We start from the raw sequence: 22515 nt of genomic DNA on the forward strand, positions 1-22515 counted from the left end.
GCACCTACTAAGTATTGGAGAAAAGGAGCCCTGAGCTAAGCCGAAGAGCAAGAACTGCCGATCTTCTGATGTCCTCTCCAGTGAACTTTGTCACTCTCAGGACCAAGCCCTGATTGCATTCTTACACCTTGAGTCACAACACAGTCTATTTCATAAATAACTAGGTTAGTAGGACATAATCAGTGCTTAACAAAGAAAAAACACTAATGCGTCACTTCTTCCAAACACATGCCTTCCCAGCCTACCCCACACATACACTTTAAAACTGCATAATAATTTATCTCTGAATTTGTTTTCTTATTTATCAAATTATTCCCAATGCAAATTAAGATTGAGAACAGAGAAGAGAGGAAAGAAAAGCCAGGTGTTGGCGGCTCACGCCTGTAATCCTAGCTACTCAGGAGGTTGAGATCTGAGGATTGCGGTTCAAAGCCAGCCCAGACAGGAAAGTTTGTGAGACTCTTATCTCCAATTAACTGCCAGAAAACCACAAGTGGCATTATGGCTCAAGTGGTAGAGTGCTAGCCTTGTGCTGAAGAACTCAAGGACAGCACCTAACCCCAGAGTTCAAGCCCCATGACCGACCAAAAACAATTAAAAAAAAATAAAAGAGGAAGGAGAAACAAGTATTTAAAAAACAAACAAAAAAACCTCTGACAGCCACATAAACAATCTTTAATACCAAGATTTTTTCAAAGTATCTTTAAGGTAAATCAGTTACGTTTTATGTGTCAAAATTCACCGTCTGCACTTACATTCTCGTTTATGTCTTAGAAGTGCATGAACTACTCTAATGAACTATTCAAAGTTAACCTAGGAGGCACTAAGAAAACGTTCTCACCAAACTCTGCCAAATTATTTTAATCCTGACCTGCACCATCTTGCAGTCGCTCACTTGCTCTTTTACAGACCAGAATATCAGGCCAAGCTATGTTATATGTCTTTTAATTTAAATATATATATACCAGAAAACAAATGTAAACTATCCTTTTAGTTACATTTACCTTATGAAAATTTGATTTAGGGGCTGGGAATGTGGCTTAGCAACAGAGTGCTTGCCAAGCATACATGAGGCCCTGGGTTCGATTCCCCAGCACCACATATACAGAAAACGGCCAGAAGCGGCGCTGTGGCTCAGGTGGCAGAGTGCTGGCCTTGAGCAAAAAGAAGCCAGGGACAGTGCTCAGGCCCTGAGTCCAAGCCCCAGGACTGGCAGAAAAAAAAAAAAAGAAAGAAAATTTGATTTAATAATATGTTACCCAAGATTAAGGGTTACAGTAAGGGTTACTATTTTAAATTAACAAAGTAGTAAATACAATGTTATTTACTATTAAGATACTCAAACACTGAAAACTGTGTACAATGTCAATCACATCACTAATATCTAGCTGAGTTATTTGCAGAACCCTTCTGAACCTGACAAAAACCGTTACTTTAACTATAAAGTAAGTATTGAATAGACAGTATGTAACTAAGGGGCTTTAAAAACAGATTTATTGGAGATAGAAATAATACTATTTGGGAGTTCACAAGAAAAATACCTTGTTAACTTTTTAGTTTCCCCTAGTATTTTAGAATTGAGTCACCTTTCAATAAAACTATCTTTGATAAGGGAGCATGGGTGAACAAAACACACCAACACACACACACACACACACACACACACACACACGGGCATGCACCTGCCACCAGTGTGACCCAACGCTGCCTCTGTAAGAGCTGAAACGAGCTCTGCCCAGGCCACCTCCTTGGGTGCCACTGGAAATCCACATGACCACTCACCTACTAGACAGTGTCACCAAGATATGCCACAGGCACCCCACACACAAGCTAAGAGACCCATCCTCCCCCTCCATACAAAGATAAAGATACTGTTACTGACCTTAGTTTGTATAAATGTAGATTTAGGCAGAATTAAGGGAGTTACTCTACCCACGGTATTTAAACAGCAGGATTTTCTCAACTCAAAGCCAGACTGATTAATATTTCTTCTTTGTTCTTTCAGCAGTAGGCATTTGTGAAATTTTACAAGACCTGTATCTGTCTCCTCTCTCCTCTCTTTCACTCACCCTCTCTCTGTGTCCCTCTCCCCCTCTCTCTCTCTCTCTCCCCACTAGATCTTGAACTCCTGAGCTTTTTTGGTCAAGGATAGCTAGCACTCTGCTGCTTAATTTAAGATCAAAGTATTGAAGACTTTCCTTTCCTGGGCTGGCTTTGAACCACAATCCTAAGATCTAAGCCTCCTGAATAGCTACATCCGGCTCTCACTGTCCCTAGTCAACAAGTAGGCATTTGTACAACTTTGATGTTCAGTTGACTTGCAGGAAGTATACATGGACGTACCCATATGATTGCTTTTACACCAAGGTGGCATGGAAAGTCCAGCTGCAAGCATATTTGTAATAAAGATGCAAAACTTCTAAAACCAAATGGGATAAAGTTTGTTCCTCCTAGCTCTCACGACCATGCTCTTACTGCTTGTAAGAAACTACAAGAGTCCATGTTGTGGAAGAATTAGAAAGTATTCCAATGAGTGAAAAGATGTCCCTGTCCTTAAGAAGCAGTAAACACTTTGACAGATGTAAAATAAGTCCCTAGAAACTACAAGAAAGTTAAGTCTCTAACTTTTTTATTTTGGATCATTTCAATAAAATGCTCTGGTGGAGGGTGAAGGAAAAGAGCACGGCAGTTGGAGAGATCTCATACGGCCATCTGCTCAAATTACCATCACCCTAGCCAAAATAATCAGTGCAGGCTGTCCAGGCTCCTTAGCTCTCTCCTCTCCAACTCATTAAGTTAGTCTCAGAGCACAATTGAAACATATGTCTACCTCTGAAAATACAAAAAGCAGCCAGGTACCAGTGGCTCATACCTGCAGATACACTGAGGATCATGGTTCAAAGCCAGCCCGGGCAGTAAATCTGTGAGACTCTTGTCTCCAATAAACCTCCAAAATGCAGGAAGTGGGGCTGTTGCTCAAGTGGTTGAACACCAACCCTGAGCAAAAAAAAAAAAAGTTCAGGGACAAAATCCAAGCCCAATCCCAGGACCAATGCACAAGCTTGCACACGCGCGTGTGCGCACACACATACACACACACACACACAGAGGGGGGGGGGGAATACAAAAAGCTAAAGCAATTTCTGCCCTGTAGAGTATACAGGGGAGACATGGAGAAATGCAGAAGCAGGCTTTTCAGCACAAAGAAGCAAGGACTATAGCTGATACCTTCACAGGGCAAGAGGTCATGGGACAATGTCAGGGTCCAGTCAGCTGTCAGGGACAGGCAAGGGCTTGCAGAGAAGAGAACACCAGTAAGCCCTAATGGACTAAGACAAAATGAGGACTATTCTAGACCAAAGTGAGGAACAATTAGGGAATCACAAGCTACAAACAGTGCTACAAACATGTGATACCAGACCAGCCAGAGCCAAAGCTCAAATTATAAAGTATATTTAAGAACCGAGGAGGTTAGAAATGAACCTGAGACATAAGGAAAGACTTTTAACAAAAGAGAAAAACATACCTAGGTGTAAGCAAATATAAGTAGTTGGAAGATTTCTTCCAACTAAGTATTTCTTCCAAATAAATTCAACTGATGCTAAAGAGAATGATTTTTTTAAGTACAATCCTGGGCAATGCCTAAGTATATCATGATATGGGTTTAGTCTATTTGTAAAGTAGTTCTCAAAAATAGATGTGTTAAAGTTAAGCTTGAGGTAGAGTGGTATAGTACATAACTGTAATCTCAGCTACTCAAGAGGCAGCAGTTCAAATCCAGTCTGGGGGACACATTACCAAAACCCCTTCTCAAGGAGTAAGCCAAGCAGAGCCACACATAGCCATCGGTAGTATGATTTGGGTCTGAAGCTGGCTCCAGGCAACAACAAAAAACCCTATATAAAAAGTAACTAATGCGTAAAGGGTCAGAGGGTAGGCTCACAAAGGTAGAGCAGTCTAGCTAGCATGAGGCCCAGTACCACAAAAGCACATAAATACATACATACATACATGCATAAAAAGTGTGGTATGTAAGATTTATAAAGGAATACATCTTTTAGCAATGCCCCCCCTTGAGGTCTAATCTACAATTACTTTGATTCTATGTTGATGCTAACTCCTGATTTGCCATTGACTAAGAACCAAATAAGATCACAAAGCACTACAGTTTTTGTTGATTTTATAATCAAAATTTGAAAAGATAAAGGCAAAATAATCTCATAATCACATCACAGGAGAAAAAAGGGTTCAGTCTTCCCAGTGCTGTATTCAAGGCCTTGCTTAACTCTGTCTCTGGAGGCCTTCCAACTTAATTTCCTCCTGCTGCTTTATTAATTCAGGAGCATATATGCTATCTTTGATTCATCTGCACACACCCTAAGTATGTGAAAGGTTTTATAAAGTAATTTTTAACATGGTGACTACTTTTTTAAACTTCTAACAATAAAAACTATGCAAAAAGATGTTAACATGGCCTGTACAGAATGGAAACGTCTCACTAGGCTAGCCTGATGGCCACGAATCAAATTAAAGTCTTCTATCAAGGCGCAATTAGTAATTACTCTTAAGGAAATAATTTCAAGTAGTAACCTAGTTATTTCCTTATTTAATTCTACCTTTTCTTCACGAGGCAATTTACCGTTATAGTAACAAAATGGCGTTAACCTGACACATGAGCAACTGAAAGGAAGAAGGGTGGTCTTTTGTTCATAGAGGGCCAGAAGGACAAGGCCTTAAAGAAAGGAGTCTAAGAATGCTAGTGACTGTGACCCTCAAATCAATTGAAGTTGACTTTTGGCCCTGTTTTCACTCATGTCCTAATTCCAGAAAATCAGCTCTCACATGGTAGCCAATGCCTCCAACATATTTAATCACAAAACTCGCCTCTGTCATCACTCCATCCCTACTCACACATACCTAGTCTATGTCTGACATACCCATGTTTTTCCTAATTCTGGTCCCCATCTGAACCCACAGATCTGTCAGAGCTTATTTCAGATTCAAGACACAGAGACCAGCCTGCCATCCTTAGATTCCCCAATGTCCCCACAGTGCCCAGACTCTCACCTATTCCACCAAGCGAGACCTCCTTCCCACTACGGCCTGCAGAGGCACGCGCCTGGCGCTCAGCCTGGGCTTCCCTGAAAGCAAGTGCTCATCTGCTGTGGACATTCTCTCGCTGCTAGGACTTGCCCAGACCTCCTGTTCCCTCCAGAGCCTGGCAAACAGGCACCTGCCAGCTCTGAATGGCCAGTTCTGACAAGAATGGTGCAAGGCCGCGTAGGAAACATAAATATGTACCGGATGTGATTCACATCTTCCAGATGCTGATATTACAAGGAAGACATTAAGACAAGTACCTCTCCAGTAACAGACAAAAATATTCTGAAGACCGAAAGGCACAGAATAAATAGGGATTTCTTTATTTGTTTGTACAATCATTGAGCAAAGCTTAATGACTTTAAGAAACTGAGAGGGAATAACTGAAATTGAGAACATGCATTAAAAATGGTAAGAAAGGCAAAAAAAAAAAAAAAAAAGCAGAGCAGCCAGGAGTACAAAATGTATCCAAAACTCAGTAATCATGATATGACTAAACTGAGGAGGAATACAGAAATAGATCTGAAAAGGTAGGTCAGGACCAGGCTGAAAGCAGGAGCCCTCATTAAAGATAGGCAAGCCAAGCAGTAGGATACAATGTTAGGTAGTTCATGTGTTCTCATATTGTACAAGTAATAAATGCTAAAATATTCAGAAATAACTAAGGCTGGATATTTGCTTTGATACAGAATATAATCTTCTAGACTTAAAGGGTAATCTAAATACTTGAGAGTAATCCCAGGTGCTTTCTAATAATGAAAACTTGGCAAATTAACTTGAGATCTCTGTGCAAAACTGGGAAGAATCTTTATAGACACTGGTTGACTGAAATTTACCTGCTTTCTAAGATCAACCAACACAAGTAGAGGTTACTGGGGAATACTTCTATCTAGGATTAATTAACCCCAAACACTACAAAAACGCAGAAGCCTAGAAACGAATGCATAAATCGAATGACACATACTTACCACCTTAATTTCTAACTAAAAGAGCACTAGCCAACTATGGCACAGCCTACACACACTAACTCAGTTCCACAATTATATAAAACCCTATGAAGAGTAAACAGCATATGAAGTTACTAGCCCAACTTCCTCTCTCATACTTTCTGCACCATTCTCTCCCTTCAGAATGCCGCTTTTATCCTCCTACTTGGTCATGACCCCTGACATCCCTCCCCAAAACACTACTGCTTGACCAGCTTTTCCTTCTCATATCTCCTGTAATCCCTTTCTTAAACTCAACCATTCCGGTTCACTGTCAGCTACCTACTCACAACCTCCAAAGTATTCCCTAGCCTGTGAATGAACAGTGAGATGGAGGAGGGAAACAAAAATAAAAGGAGGAGGGGGGAAAAAGCATATAAGTGAATGTAATCACAGAACTGTTTATCTTACAGCTCCTGGCAGGCTCCAGAGATCATATGGTCTGTTCTCTGCTGTCAGGAAAATATGACTCCCACATTCAGAGAAGCTCATATTGATTTGAAACTGAGTTTAGCAGCAAATGCTGTGCAGTCAACTGGATCATCTTTTGCACATTCTTAAAATACATATGCAGTTGTCCTACAACATTCACAAAATAGAAACTCTGGAAATCACACATTCTGAACATAATAACCACATGGTCAAAAAAGGCCTAAAAATGGGGCACTGCCTGCAGGACTGAGCCACTACACTCCTTCCTTAAGTGTGAAATGTGATCTTATCTGCTGTTGGCTACCTATCAACAACCTTCAATTTTCCTAAGGGGGAGGGGGGGGGCGCGGGAAGAGGTGCTGGGCACCTTGCAAGAAACTGAGGAAGAAATGGAAAACAAAGAAACCCAGTGAATGTAATGCCAGAACCTTGTTCTGCCCAGGAGACATAAGCCCCAAATTTCCTTCCTATCATTAGTATATCTTTACAGACCAGCTCTTTTTTATTATCTGAACTATGAATTACACTAACAATGTCCTCCCCCAAGACTAGACACTCAACTCTTAAACTGAGTTCTATGTCTATTCATTTCACTCATATTAAGTATCAAACCTTGTGTTTGGCCTTTGGAAAGATACAAAATTGAACCTGAAGTTAATTGAGAATTGCTAAACCTCTCCTGTTGAGCAGCTTCTTCTAATAGTATATGAAGAGAAAAAGAAATTGCTAATTTGTAGAAAAGCAGCCAATTAGGTAATTGCAAATTATAAAACTTGCAGATGGCAGGATAAGCTGATAAACCAAAATCTTCTAGGGTACAAAATGGGGGGGCAGGGGAATACAAAACAGCGAGGAAGAAAGGACCAAAAAATGAGGAAGTAAAAAGGTGACACTGAATCTTTGACATCACAACCTCACAACAAACAAAAAGCAGGCCCACCCATCAGGGAGCCATTTTCAAGCACTCCAAGTCTCACTATTTGACGAGCAGAAAGATGGCTCAGGGTGATGGAGACGGGCTCAAGTGCTGTCTTCCTGTAGTATGCCCATACTATATGCTTTCTTTCCCTGCCAGATTTCCTTTCTAATATACTTTCCTATCCCTTTACCATATTCACGTCTTATGTGATTTCTTCTCTTGCCAAATGCAAGGACACTAGTCAACTTAGCTGCCTTCAATTTCCTGTCACATATTCTGCGACATTGATCATGAAGTTAGGGATTAAATGTGTCTTGTTCTGACTTGGTCAGAAACAAAAAGTATCTGTGCTGCCTATCAGCTGCAAATTTAAAAGAAAAATCACTGATAGGAGGAGTCTTTTAAACTATCAAATAGATTTTCTGGGATAAATGATATCATTTGTATGATGTTCTTCTGTAGGCCTGTGTCCACTCAGAGAGAGGAAAGTTAGAAGGCATCAACATACCAAATGGAAATAAAGCAGTCATGGAAAAAGGAGCCGGTTACTCATCAGAATGTTCCTGATCATCTTCCAGCATGGTCAGATATTCAATAGAAAGGCTTAGCACATCTAAGCTGCAGAACAAGACATAGAGAAGGAGAAGTAGGTCTCAGACAGTGGTAACTAGAGGCAAAAGCTCTAGGTGACAAGCAAAGGGTTTATGTGCCTTGGAGGATGGGGTGGCGGGCAACTCAGGAGCAAGGGAAGTGGTAAGCTTTCACTCTGAGCCGAGAAATACTGTAAAAATGCCAAAAAGGGTGAGAAGAGCATAGACCACAGAGTACACTAACAAGAGTAGTTTACTTGAGATGCAACGAACATTCAGACTTACTTCCTTTTCACTTGGTTTGAAATATATGTAATATTTCTCTGCTAGACTCAATTATTATTCATAAAATATTTATAATTCCTTGGTAATTAGAGCTTAACAATGACTTCATAACACCTATTCATGTTTTGAACAGAGACATTATTTACACAAGCTAGAAGAGATAAGGTCTTCTAAAGTACTGCACATTTGTGGCTATGAATGATTTCAACAGTGGGAAAAGATGCTCATTATAAAACAAAACCAAAGATACCTGGGATCTGTCAGTGTGGCCTAAGGGACACTGGTATGAGAAGCATCTACACTGCTAATTCACCAAGCGAATTTCCATCCCAGAGCAATCTGTACAATTCTGTGCATAGAAATCACCAGGGAACTTTCTTTCAACGTATCAATGCACAGGGCAATCTGATACAGGTATCCTGAGATCCAGAGTTTGAGAATCATTTTTGACCACTACACAAATTGTGTTGAAAGTATCTGAAAAGAAATCCTAGGTCTAGCTGATTAACTTCCAACCATTCTCCTTCACAAAAACTGTCACTGAACAGGAAGCCCATGGAATAAACAAAGCAGAACTAAGTTCTAACAGATAAAGGAAACAAAGGCATTGAAGATCTCTGAGTGAGAGAGGGGGAAGAAATTAAGAGGGAGAGCATGGAATTTCTGATGCACACCAAAATTTCACAGGAAGCAATGAGAGCAGATTCATTTTCAATATATTAAAGTGGTTAACAAACTAAAATGATGTCCAACTCCTATGAATAAATGGATGTGTCATACAAGGAAATATTACAGACAGCACTGTAATCAACTCCTGAATTTTCTGGCCATTCCTATTTATTCTGCCTATTACCTGGAAGTAAGAGATCTTTCTTAGGAGTAGCCTCCATACTAGCAAATTGTTCTTCTTTGACCCTAATTGAAAATGAAGATATGACAAACTCTAATGCTCCTCATTTCTGAGGCAACAGAAACACTTCACAAGTGCAAAAATCAGGCATTCCAATATTTGTAAGGTTCACAGGAAAGGAAACCTGCCACGTGGTGCAGGTAAAGAAGAGTTTATTGGGGGGAGAGCAAACTACCAGCCCACACAAGATGGAGGCATGGGAGACAGGGGAAGAAAGAAGAGAAAAAGAGGGAAAGACAGCAAAAGAGAAAAGGAAAGAGAGCGGGGACTGTTGAGCCAGATTATATAGGGAAAGGCGGGAGGTATGGCCAGGTGGATTGGATGTGACCTCAGAGGAGGAGGGAACTGCCTCCAGGTGTGCCAGTTACCTAGGTAACTCAAGTACTGGACTGAAACCAGTGGGAGGCATCTGCATGGAGCCCTCCTGAGGGTGGACCTTACATTCTGGCCTTTTACTACTTATGAAAAAGGGCTCTCTCTGGCTACTTGCTGTGGGCAAGGAGCATGGACATTAGATGTGGCTCCTCTGGGAGAAGGCAAGCAGCAGCTTTCCCTTGGTGGTAGATGCCAGTCCTTGAATGAAGCCTGGAAGAAGTTTCATGAGGCAGGGGCTGTAACTTATTAGGACTTGACCACAAATACTTCTCAGAGTTATTTCTCTAAAGCCACCCACTTTTTCCTTTGGCTTGTGGAGTAGATCAAACCCAGAATGGCTAGCCTTTGAGAAGGAATCTAGATGGGGGTCCCTGGAATCCAGCCTGCGTCACACTCTCGAGAGCACAAGCCAAAAGGTTGGGCCATTGAACTGATTTTCTAGCATATAAGGCATTCTGACTTTGTGGAGTAGTCTGGTGAGGACATAGGAGTCCATAAGAACAAAGATGGGGGTCCACATGGACATAGACAGGGGGTCCACATGGTCGTAGAGTCAAATGCTAAATTCAGGCATCCCTGAAATGACAACAGACTGGCCACAAAGGCATAAGGGGTCCCTCTGGCATGGTCAGACAAACAGAGGACCTGTAGACGAGAGTCACTCACCAGACATAGAGAGGAGATGGTGTGGTGGGTGCATAGCCAGCAATGGTAAAGGCAAGCAGTCGGGCCTGAGTTTCCTCCAGCTTTGGGCAGTTTGGTCCCAGGAGGGGCAGTCAAGGAGGCGAATTAACCATCAGAAGAGAAGAGGGAGGAGGGGATCCAGTGATTCCTGACTCTGTCCCCTTGTTTTGGCACCAGAGGTAAGGTTCCCCCAGAAAGGAAACCCACCACATGGCGCAGGCAAAGAAGAGTTTATTGGGGGGAGAGAGCCAACTACCAGCCCACACAAGATGGAGGCATGGGGAGACAGGGGAAGGAAGAAGAGAAAAAGAGGGAAAGAGAGCAAATGAGGAAAGGAAAGAGAGCAGGGACCGTGTTGAGCTGGAATATATAGGGAAAGGTGGGAGGTATGGCCAGGTGGATTGGATGTGACCTCAGAGAAGGGGGAGGTAACGGCCTCCAGATGTGCCAGTTACCTAGGTAACTCAGGTACTAGACACAGACTTAAACAGGTAGGGAGCATCTGCATGGAGCCCTTCCAGGGTGGACCTTACAATATTCACTCTCTTAATACAGCATTGAAGGACCTGACATGCACAATCAAAAAAGTGTGATGCTGTCACTGGATCAGCAAATCCTTACTGAAAGTACACCATGAACAAACAAGGTTGTGCTAACGCAGGACAAGTGCAAACACTGTCAAGCAGCACCGCTAAACTTACACATGGCATTATGACTACTATGAAACTAAGAGCATACCATCCTGAAATGAAAACTCAACAAATATGGAAACTAGTGAAACACAGATTAGCAAGGCCATATCCTTGAGTTGCAGTTTTTCTCATGTGAAATGAAAAGTCCATTTTAAACAACTTGTCAATTTCCTTCTAGTTCAGAAGTATTTGAGAAATCTGCAAAGTATTAATTAATGGAACATGCATTGATGGACAACTACAGAAACTACAAGATGATAATGGAAAATAGAAAATTTGGCTAGGAACATTCACTTTACAACCGTGATCGAGTACTCACTAACTACGTATTATAAAGGCACGAGATAAATTTGGGTGTCTTTATCTCTCAGATACAAACCTTACATAGGCTTAAAAATCTTAAGACCAACAAGACAAAATATTTGAATATCTCTTGTATAATAGCAAAGCTGAATGAAAAAGTCTAAAGCATTAGGGAGGTATCTTTACAGGAACAGAAGAAAACAGTGGTGCACACAAGAAAGAATACCGTGCGACAGAGAAAAAGAATAGATGGCATGTCTATAAACCAAGACAAGAAAAGGACTGCCAGGAATATCAGAGAGCATTCATCCTCCCGAGCAAACACCTTGATTTCTGACTTGTTTTAAGTCATACAGTTTCTACTAACAGGTTCTAGTATCCTGGAAACTAATGTAAGTGTTAAGACTTGGGGCCAGGAGCCTCCAGGTCCAGTTCCATCAAGTAAGGGAGAAAATTAGGAACAGTGGCATGATCCTTCTGCCCATCCCTTGATCTGGTCAGTGGTTGTGTGGTTCTAATCAAAGTAATAGGAGTAACTTCCTAGGAAGCCTAGTACTGGGACACTGTGCTAGAAGACTGACCTTCTTCATAACCATAAAAATCTACTAAAGAGTGTGTGATAAAAATAAGTGAATGTATAAAGTGGACAGCCCTGTAACAAAAGGCAATCTATCAACAGCAATTTGAAGTTAATAACAGTCTGTCAAAATACGTATCAGATATAAAAAAATCTTAGTAAAACTTTTTATTAAGTTTATATTAATACATGGTAAAAGCTAACTGCATATGTGAATAAACATGCATTAATTAATTAAACGAAAATCAGCCACGCACCAGTGGCTCATGCCTGTCATCCTAGCTACTCAGGAGGCTGAGATCTGGGGTTTGCAGTTCGAAGGCAGCCTGGGCAGAAAAGTCTGTGAGACTCTTACCTCAAATAAACTCCTCAGAAAAAGCCAGAAGTGGCACTGTGGCTAAAGTGATAGAGTGCTAGCCTTGAGTACTAAGCAGCTCAGGGGCAGCACCAAAACCCCAAGTTCAAGCCCCCAAGACCCACCCAAAATAATAATAATACACACACACACATAAAACAGAGGATATGGGCCTTTGTTATGGTTACTACATTAAAAAAAATCAGAGTAATTTACCTAGTTAAATTTTAAGATGTGAAAAAATCATTTCAATAATTAAAAAGCAAATCAGAATTATAACTATACTAAAGAGAACATTTTTAATTTTGCCATTTTTAATCAGTAAAGATCTCACAACTTCCATTTTTTTGCTCAGAATATAGACCCCAGGACACATGTGGTTTTATCTACCTGAGAATCAAGGATTGCTTGCCTCTCTCCACCCACCAAAAAATCCATGAAAACATTAACTCAAATGTAGGAACCATTAGATTATGAATATGGAAATCCTAGGGCAAGGCGAAAGGAGAATTCAAGCCAGGCAAGCAGAAAGGACAGGGAAACAGGGAGAGGCACTGTTCAGACAAGGCTGGGTCACAGCATGGGTGACAGGACCTGTCATCAGAAGAAACTGCTAGCAGAAGTGTTTTCCACCCCTGCAAGGTCCTAAGAATAGAGAAACAGGTGAAATGAAACTAACACATACAAAGTCTGGTACCATGTGTTCATTTACTCTTCAAAGCACCCATGTATGAGCTGAGAAAATTATAGTCTGGACAAATTAAAACAACCTTATCACGATGGTAAATTAAGAAAACAAGCCAGGGCATTCACGGTGCCTCATCTTTTTGATATCATGATAAACACAGAAAATGGTAATGTATGTGCAGAAGGGTTAGATAAGAAAAGGTTGCTTACAGCTAGAGGCAACTAGCCAGGAAGTTGTGAAATGGCCCAGGGCCCACTTGGCCTCCCGGAGGGATCTCGGGGGTCTGTATTCCCACACCCAGGGCCTCCTGGCTGGGGCTGAAGAATTTACCCTGTGATTTCAAAGTGCTTGTTTTCCATTCCATTCCACTGCTCCTTGGTAGTGCACCCGGATCAGCCAACTCCTACAGGAGGAGTTCTGACTTCCTGCCCAAGGCCATACACACACCTGCACCGAGGGCCCTCCTCTCAGCACTGGCCCTTTTCCAAAACCACCATGACAGGACAGAGAGGAGAGAGAGAGAGAGAGAGAGAGAGAGAGAGAGACAGAGAGAGAGAGAGAGAGAGAGAGAGAGAGAGAGGAGGGAGAACACCACCTTTTTTCTGTTAAAAAAAAAAGTCGTTATATAAACAACTAAGTCCACTTTTCTTTAAAAGGACAAAATAGGCCTTGCTCTGTCAGAAAGTCCCTCCAAGGTAACAAAGGTGGTCATACTAATAGGCTTAAAAATCAAAACTAATTAAAGAAACATGCCAAAACTCCCTCATACAAAGAGTGCTACTAGTCAATCAAGTAGATTACTGACTAGCATCAGATTCCACCTTGGCCCTGAGATCAAATCCAGGACCACATTAAAAAAAACAACAAAAAAACAACTTTGTGAACCCCAACTCTATGCAAAAGCATCCTGAAAAGAACAAAATAGTGCTTAACTACTGTGCATACATGTCCAGTGGCAATTTACAAAAGAGCTTATTCACCAAGGAGCAAATATGCAGGTCTAAATAATTAAGATTTATACACTGTCCTGCTGGACACTCTGGGTAACCGTTACTACAAAATAGTTCATTGTATAAGCATGCTACATAAATAGCATGACAGCAGTTACTTTGACAAGTTCTCTGCTCAAACACAGGAGTGCTCTGTGGACATCTATCTTTTCATCCCCAGTGCTCACTCAAAACCATGAAACAGTCTCTAAATGTTTTCTTTGAAAGCAAAACTACTTTGTGAAAATACAGAATACGTAAAATATGCAACATATACAATATGTGAATACCATTTGTACATTGTATATAATATATACTATATAGTATTATATAATGTATATAATACTATGCGTATTTAATACTACTTATATTGATATATATGTAAAGTAATAGTATTTATATTTTAATTTATTTTAATACTATTGATATTTCAATACTATTTATATTGATATATAATATGTAAGTTAAGAGTAGTGCCAAGAGAGAAATTAGTAGAAGTTTCATAACATTAAGAATAAATAATGCATAGGGTACTACTGGTGGCTCATATCTGTAATCCTAGTAAGGAGGCTAAGACCTAAGGATCACCGTTGTAAACCACCCGGAGCAGACAAATATGCAAAATTCTTATCTCTAATGAGCCCATAAAAAGGTGGAAGTGAAGGTGTGGCTCAAATGGTTGAGTCCCAACCTTGCATTATAAAAAGTCAAGCAAGCAGGGGCAGGAGGCCCTGAGTTCAAGCCCCAATACCAGCACAAAAATAAATATATCTATCTATCTATATCTATATATATACATATAAATGTAAATGACGTAGGTTTTAAAATTCTGAGTTGCCACTATATCCCACAAAGGCATATATATATTTGATTATAATTATATAACCAAATGTTATTCATCCACATTCTCCATGGATGAATAAAGTCGGTGGAGGAGGAAGACTTGAGTCAACCTCAGAAGTGTAAAGAAATACTTCTTGGAAAAGTTTGCGGTGTATTTATAGAAATGCACGTACAGTAACTGCATTAGTATAAAGCCAACTCATGACACAAGGTACAGCATTGTCTAGCTGTTCCAGCGTGCTATACCATGTTTAGAGGTGGAGTGGAGACAATAGCTGCCCACAGAGCTCTCAGTCACACAAGCACGCACAAGCACAAGCGCACACACACACACACTAAACGTTTTCATTTGGATGGAACCAGGCGTGGGGAGAGAATACTTGGGGCAGATGCAGCCATGCAACACATTGTTTTAAAACCCTAAACCTGTTGTTAAAAAAGGAGGAGGGGGGAGGGCAATCTTAGAGACTTTTCAGTAAATAGTAAGCAGTTCAGCGTTGCGGATGAGGCACCGGGAAGGTGGAGTTGGGGGTTCAGGGGCCACCGGATGAGAAGGCTGCTTTCAGGATCTGCGCCTCGGGAGTCTGGTTTTTCACTTACTGACCGGTCTGGCCTCGTCCACGGGGCACGCAGCCTTCATACCAGGCGTGCTTTCCTCATACTTGGCGAGGTGGGGGGGGGGGGGGGGGGGGGGAGGGGGAGAGGGGGGCACTAGGCTGGAAGGGAACTCCTCAAACCGTACAGCCAATAGAGACGTGTGAGGGAAAGTCAACCCAGACAGTGATGGACGCATCGCCCCCGCAGCGCCGGGGTCTCCGTCTCCCCCGACGGTTTCACAGCAAAGCCCAGGGCGGTCACAGACTATATTTAGTCTGCTGATCAGCTTGGTCTCCTCCTGTGGGGTTTCACGAGAAGAGTGCTGGGTTCGAGGAGCGGCGAAATCGGGGGAACCAGAAGGGCACAGAGGAAACAGGAGCCCTCGGCCCCTTTATTTTTACACACAGATTGCACAAGAACCAGCCAGGGCTCGGGTCCCTCCAGGAGCCCACGTCCCGGAGGGGAGGAGCTTGCACTCCCGCGTCGCGACCCGACCCGGCCCGGCCCGGTAGGAAGTACCCGCCCCGGCTAGAGAAGCCCCAGGCGTACTCGCCACTCATTGGCTGCCAGGGCTGTCAGTGTCGCCCTCCCCTTCCCCCCGAGGGCGGGGCTTCTTGCCAGAGAGTGGAATCTCAGGCTGGGACCTCTCGGAGGGTCTTCCCCTTCATCCTCCATTCCCCCAGAACGACAAGCTTGGTTTCGTTTTGTTCTGTCTCGCTCCTCTTACAATCCCCACGCAATCTCCCTGTCCTCCAAAAGGCAAAGCTTTTCCAGAGTTCCCCAACATCTCTCCCCAACTGGGGCTCCAGTAAATAATTAAGAGGATGCAGCGCTCCCAGACAGCCCATTCCGGGAGACTGGCCCCCTGGAACGAGAATACTGGGGTGCACTTGGCAGGAAGTGCTACAAAGCCCGACAGGGTCCACCGAACCTCTTGTTCTGCTGGTCGATGGTTTCGGGGTTTGTACAATCGTCTCAAACATCCTGTAAACTTCTCGGGTGCAAGTAATATGCCATAGTTCTAAGCACACCAGCATCAACTAGCTCGTGGTCCTATACAGGCCAAAATAATGATGCACATATCTGGAACATTATTCTCTAATGCGACCTACCAGGACATGATTCAGTCGCCTGCAGGGAAAACATACACTTCTTGGAAACGCATATATCTCTCAAAGAAGTAATTAGATCCAGTACTTGTAAATCGCCGTGGGTATTCACTGTAGGTACACCGTGCTCCTCTATAAACTATGAACCTCTTGACAGATTTTTTCCAACTGCATCCTTTTAAGATTAGTAATCTTAAAGGAACGGCAGTCATTTCAGAAGTGAAATTTCAAAGAAAAGTTTTTCCGTGAAAAAAAAATCACAGCAAACCCATTTTCATTTTATTTCGGTGTTTGCGATTGAGGCTCAGATGTTCAGTGAACATAGCCTTAGTATTCATGCCTAGCTGCGGCTAAGGAATGGCACAATTCATCCGTCCACACGTCATCTCCCAAGGCCTCCCAACACGGAAAACACAGGCAACGGGAATTCTTTACCACCTCACCTGCTGCAGCTTCTAGGAGTTTTCCAGAAGCTATGCTGCAAACCGTGTGGCCTTTCAACTTGTCTAAACTTCCTGTGGCTTCCCTCTTGCGCGTCTCTCTCTCTCTCTCTCTCTCTCTCTCTCTCTCTCTCTCTCTCTCTCTCTCTCTCTCTCTCTCCCGCCCCACCCTCCCCTTTTCCCCTCTCTTTTCTCTTTCCTTCTCTCCCTCTCCTCTCCCACTCCCCACCCCCTGTGCTTCAACGATCAATCATTTTCCTGTTCCATCGCCACAGTCAGCACCGACGCTCGCTTGTGCCTCGGTGTCCTACCTGGTGTCTAAACCTGGTTCTCCCTACAAACGCATTCTCCTCCTCCCCGCAGGTCTCAGGCCGGACCCGCACTGGCCGGCCACAGCTGGGATTTCCCCCCGCCCCCCCCCCCCCCAGCACCCGTCCCTCTCCCGCAATGAACCTCGCGGCGGTTCCCAGTCGGGCTTCTGCAGAATCCTGACAGATGAGCTCAGCCAATCAGCGAGGGATAAATAACTGACGCCACCAATCGGCTTCCGCCGGGGGGCGGGACTTCGCCCAAGTTCCCCAGGTCCCGAAACCAAAGACCTGTTGCGGCGGCCGCGGGGGCCGCGGAGTTTCTTAGTTACGCGGCGCCGGCAGTGGCCTCGGCCCGTGCCCGGCTCCGAGTTCGTGCCGCCACGACTGCCACGGTCGCCACCCCCGGGACCAACCCCCCCCCTCATCGCCCGCTCGGCTCCAGCGCGGCACGCCCCGCCCCGCCTCCCGCCACCCCCCCTCCCGGGCCGGGAATCCCGAGGCCGCCCGCGCAGTCCCGACCAACCGGTCCCGGGTCCTCCGCGCCGGGGCTGCGGCGCTCCCGACCACGACTCACCTAGAAGTGGGGGCTTCTCCGCGCTCCCGCCCTCGAGGGCCCGGGGTGGCGCGGGCAGCTGGGCCAGGCGTAGCCGTGCGGAGGCCCTCAGGGCCGGAGGTGGAGAGACGCTGAGGCTGCGAGGCCCGGAGCCGGTCGGCTACCTCCCGCCGCGCCGCGCCGCGCCGCCCCCGCGGACGCTGCAGGCTCGGCTCCCGCCCCGCGCACGGCAACGCGCGTCCCCGGAGCGAGCCTAGCGGCGGCCCATCCTCCGCGCGCCCGCGCCGCCTCCCGCCGCAGCCGCCGCCGCCGCCGCTGCTGTCAGGAGTGTAAACATCCCGGCATCCCCGGGGAGGGGGGCGGGGCCGGGCTCGGCCACGCCCCTACCCTGTCCGCGCTGGGAAAGGCTCCGCCCCCGTCGCTGTCCGCGCAGGAGGAGGCCCCGCCCCCTGCGGCGATCCGCGCGCAGAGAGGCCACGCCCCTCCCCGCGGGCCGGGGGCCGAGCGGCCGTCCTCGGGCCTCTCCCCGGCTCGGGTCTGGCTCTCCGCCGAGCCGGGACGGCTGCATTAGAGGAAGTTGACCCCGACCTCTATGGCCCAGCGGTTTCCACCGCGCCTGTCCTGACTGCGGGGCGGGGCGGGGCGGGGCGGGGAGGACGGCCCTCCCGAGCCGGGCCCCCGCGGGGTGCGGGATCTGAGGGGTCCCCGCACGCGCGGGCCGAGTGCGTCCGGACGCCCGGCTCGGGGCGGAGGGGGGTGGGGGGGATGTGGGTGTGAATGTCGTTAGCCGGTCCTGGACGTGCACACACGTGCATTTCCTCCCTCCGGAGACCTGACCGGCGCCCCAGTGCTGCTCCTAAGCAGACCCGGGTCCGCAGCTCCCCGGGGCGCGGGCGGGCCGGTCCCCCTCGCTGGGACCCCCGCGACTCGCCTGTAATCCCAGCCACTCGGGAGGCTGAGATCCTGTGAGACTCTCATCTCCAGGTGAACCACCCGAAAGCCTGAGGTGGGGCTGTGGCTAGCCTGGAAGCCTTGATCAGAAAGGCTCAGAGGAGGCGCCCAGGCCCGGAGTTCAAGTCCCACCACCGACAAATTTAAAAAAAAGGGGGGGGTCATAATTCCTATCCAAAGGGCCACAGGTAGAGTTAAGTGAGATCAAGAAAAGTGTCTGAACCTAACACAGAGACTGGCCTGTAAGAAAAGCTTGTTGGTAACAGCTGTTGTCATTCCTAGGTGGGTTTTTTTTTTTCCCCGTTGGCTTGGTTTTCCTGCCAAATCAATTAGAACCAAGAATGAGATTGTTGCTCAATCATTTAAAGTGCTGAAGCTATGTCATTAAGACGGGGGAAGTTCAACTTTTAGAAAGCAAATATTCAAGATCTCAAGAGGAGACACTGGCTCAAGTGGGTTAAGCAATGGTCGTCGATGTGTTAGGTGAGGGTCTGGGGGATGAGGGTGTACCGGTGTACAAGACACGACGTCCCTGGTCACACAGAACTTACATAGTAGTGGGGAAGGCAAGAAACAAATTCCAATAAACACCTGCTCTGTCGGATGGTGAGTCATTGTAAAATAATGCCAAGGAGGGGCAAGAGTTCTGTGTGAAGTATGTTTATCCAGGAAGGTCATGCTTACATGGGAGCCAGACCTGAAGAAGTAAGAAAACAAGCCATGTGGATGTCCAGGGATAGAGCCTTTTACATGGGTGCTCACACCTGTAATCCTTGTGACTCAGGAAGCTGATATCTGAGGACCTTGGTTCAAAGTCAACCCACACAGAAAAAAAATAAAAATCTCCAAGAATCTTATTGACAAGCAGCAAAAAAGTCCAAAGTAGAGCTATGGTTCAGGTGGTAGAGTGCCAGCCTTAAGCAAAAAAGCTAAGCAAGAGCACAAGGCCCTGCGTTTAAGCCCTAGTAGTGGCACAAGGAAAAAGAGACAGACAGAGAAGGGAGGGAGGAAGGAAGGGAGGGAAGGAAGTAAAAGCAGTGAAGACATCAGTATGGCTGGAATCCAGTGAAGGGGGCTGGGGTACAAGAGCAGAACAGAAGTAGTACTTTGTTACTTCTAAAACTTATCCTGAATAAACGGAGAGAGCTGTTGGAAGAGCAACAAAACCTGATTTGGACTGGGAGAAAGTAACTGTGCTGTAGAAAACAAAGACTGCCCTGGATAGGAGCAACTAGAATCTCCAGACTATAGTAATAATCAAAATAGAACATAATGATGAATTTAGACCAAAATGTACATGGGAGAGAAAGTAAGAATAAGATTCAGAGGATAATTCTAAGAGCCAACAAGATTTGTTGTTAAGTATGGGATACAATAAGAGGTAAGGAATGAAACTGATGAAGTTGGCATTTAAATTAGATCACATACAACTGTCAATCAGGTAGGCACAATGCCAAATGAAACCTACTCAGGGACACTATAGGAAAAAGAACAAGATATCCTTCAGATAAAGACAGTTGTTCTGAGACAGGAAGCATGGGTAAAGGTTTTTCTTTAATATTCTGCATAATCTCTGAGAAGATGTAGATTGATAGGCAATAACAGTTTAAATAAATTAAGCCCAGTTTAAATAAACTACAGATTCATCTACAGATGAAATATTCCACTGATATAAGCAAAAGCCATACCGTATGAAAATTGATTTCGTGAATTCTGGTGCTCCATGCCTATAATCCTAGCTACTTGTGTGGCTGAAATCTGAGAATCAAGGTCCAAAGCCAGAAAGTCCATGAGACTCATCTCCATTTAACCATCAAAAAGTTGGAAGTAGAGCTGTGGCCCAAGTGGTAGAGTGCTGCTAGCCTTGAGGAAGAAAAAAAAGAAAAAAGTTAATGGACAGTGCCCAGGCCCCGAGTTCAAACTCTACTTCTCCCCATGCATACACGTGTACGTGTGTGGGGTGCATACGCGCACACACACACACACACACACAGATACGTTCATGAATGCCCAATGGATACTAATAGTTTGTGTATAGGAAGACTCCTATCAGTAGCTACTTGATGGGCAGCGTTGAAATAATCTGATAAATCTTATCTCTCCACTTTCAACACTACAGCTAAATAGTGATACAGTATTTCAAAGACTAGAAATCCTATGAAAAGTGAATCCTCTGCACTTTGTACCTGTCTATCACTTTGCTTCTGGATAAGGAGAGTTGTTCTCAGCCCCTGGCCTCCTGATCTGGAGCAAATGCTAATGGAAAGTCTCCTGCCAGAAGACTCCCCTGTGGTCCAAGGAATGTAAGAGCAGAGCCAGCTTTTATTGTTTTCCTACTTGGCTCTTCCACCACCATCCCTCCACCACAGCCGTTAATTACAGTCCTTTTTCTGTGAGCTGCTTCATGTTTATACTGATGACTATGCAATACATGACCTACCACAAGGACTTTGCTCTAAGTGGTATTTGATGATCATACCTAAAACTTCCCTGTTCACACCAAGTCCTCATGTTGTGTTCTTCATACAGCTTTACTCCACACAATATTTTTTATTATCAGAACCATTTTTCTCCATAAACTAAACCCAAACAGATTTCAGATATCAGATTAGATTCAGTGTAAATATAAGGAGAAAAGATTACTAGAAAAAAAATTCCCCTACAGAAGAATAATGAAGGAATAGTAAAGAAATTATTCTGTCTTGAGAGAGATCCCAGCCTCAGGGGTAGACCAGCACAAGTCTACCCTTCTTGATTGAAACGTAGTGCTGGCAACAGGTGTACATGCAAAGCCACTAGTGATCCTGGCTGCCAGTGAATTTGGCAGCCAAGTGGTGATGAGGCTTAGTCAAGCTGTTGAAATGTCTGGACTAAAAGTGGGCCGAAGGGATAAAGTCAGAGGGCAGACAGCAGACAACCCGAGGGAGATGGCTTTTCTCTGGCCTTGGCAGCAGTCCTCGTATAGTGTCAGAAAATAAATATCATGCTTTGAAAACGCCCATGTAAAATATTAGAAAGTCACTTTCACACTTACCATCCATTGTAAGTAGACCATGTGGATTAGCTTGCCTTCAGTGCATGGTCCCCTCAAATGCCTAGAACTCAGAATCACAGAAAAGACAACTCAGCTATGTTCCAATTATCTAGTGATGATATTTCAAGAATACTGTTCATGGTTAAAAATAGCAGCATACTAACTGTGGTTTTCTCCTGGCTATTTCTGCAGTCATTATAAGACTGAATAGACATCTCAATACACTCCATATAGCACAGATGAAATAGATATTATATATAATGTAGGGAAGTGAAACATGTTCTATTCATTGCAAAACGGGAAGGAAAAAAAAACAGTACGACTAGCAGTTTGTTTCCATAATGATTCCTTTGCTCAACAGAATTCTACTGAGTTGATGTTTCTTGACTCTTACTATAAAAGTTGATGGGCCAGGCACTGGTGGCTCACACCACCTCCAGATCAGAGTTCAAAACCATTCTAGGCAAGAAAGGCGGTAAGACTTTATCTCTAATTAATCACACACACCGACAACAACAAAAGGAAGTGGAGCTGTGACTCGAATGAAAAAGCTAAGGGATACTGCCCAGTGCTAGCATTAAAAGAAAAAGAAAGATGAAGGGCCAAGGCCAATACGTAGGGAGCAGTAAGTCAGAGCAATGCAGGAAATATATTTATAAGTTCTTTTCCTTCTTGTACACTTTACCCTTGGTGGGGAGGCAAACTGTGAAACTATTTCATGAGACATCATTTCCGCAGCTTTGGGGTCATTTTCTATCATAGTGTTGGCAAGAGAGTGGGGCTCATATATTG

At 44.5% G+C, this 22515-nt stretch overlaps 1 protein-coding gene and 1 long non-coding RNA gene across 3 annotated transcripts in view; one reads left to right on the forward strand and one right to left on the reverse strand.

Moving 5' to 3' along the window:
* The window catches only part of Nek7 (NIMA related kinase 7), a 126034-nt gene extending 107991 nt beyond the window's left edge, over positions 1-18043 (reverse strand). Inside the window, exon 1 of one of the 2 annotated variants that reach the window (XM_048357371.1) lies at positions 17760-18043. The gene's annotated coding sequence lies outside the window, so the exon portion shown is untranslated. Of the gene's footprint in view, positions 1-1379; positions 1399-17759 lie in introns of those variants that run through there. The other variant, XM_048357372.1, reaches the window with a different exon arrangement.
* Positions 510-22214, forward strand: LOC125359579. The gene is made up of 3 exons (XR_007212580.1): positions 510-529; positions 9369-9372; positions 20572-22214. It is a non-coding gene; the product is annotated as an uncharacterized LOC125359579 (long non-coding RNA).
* Positions 22215-22515: the final 301 nt, after the last annotated feature.

Source organism: Perognathus longimembris, chromosome 11 (assembly GCF_023159225.1).
Source record: "Perognathus longimembris pacificus isolate PPM17 chromosome 11, ASM2315922v1, whole genome shotgun sequence".
Lineage (NCBI taxonomy): Eukaryota > Metazoa > Chordata > Mammalia > Rodentia > Heteromyidae > Perognathus > Perognathus longimembris.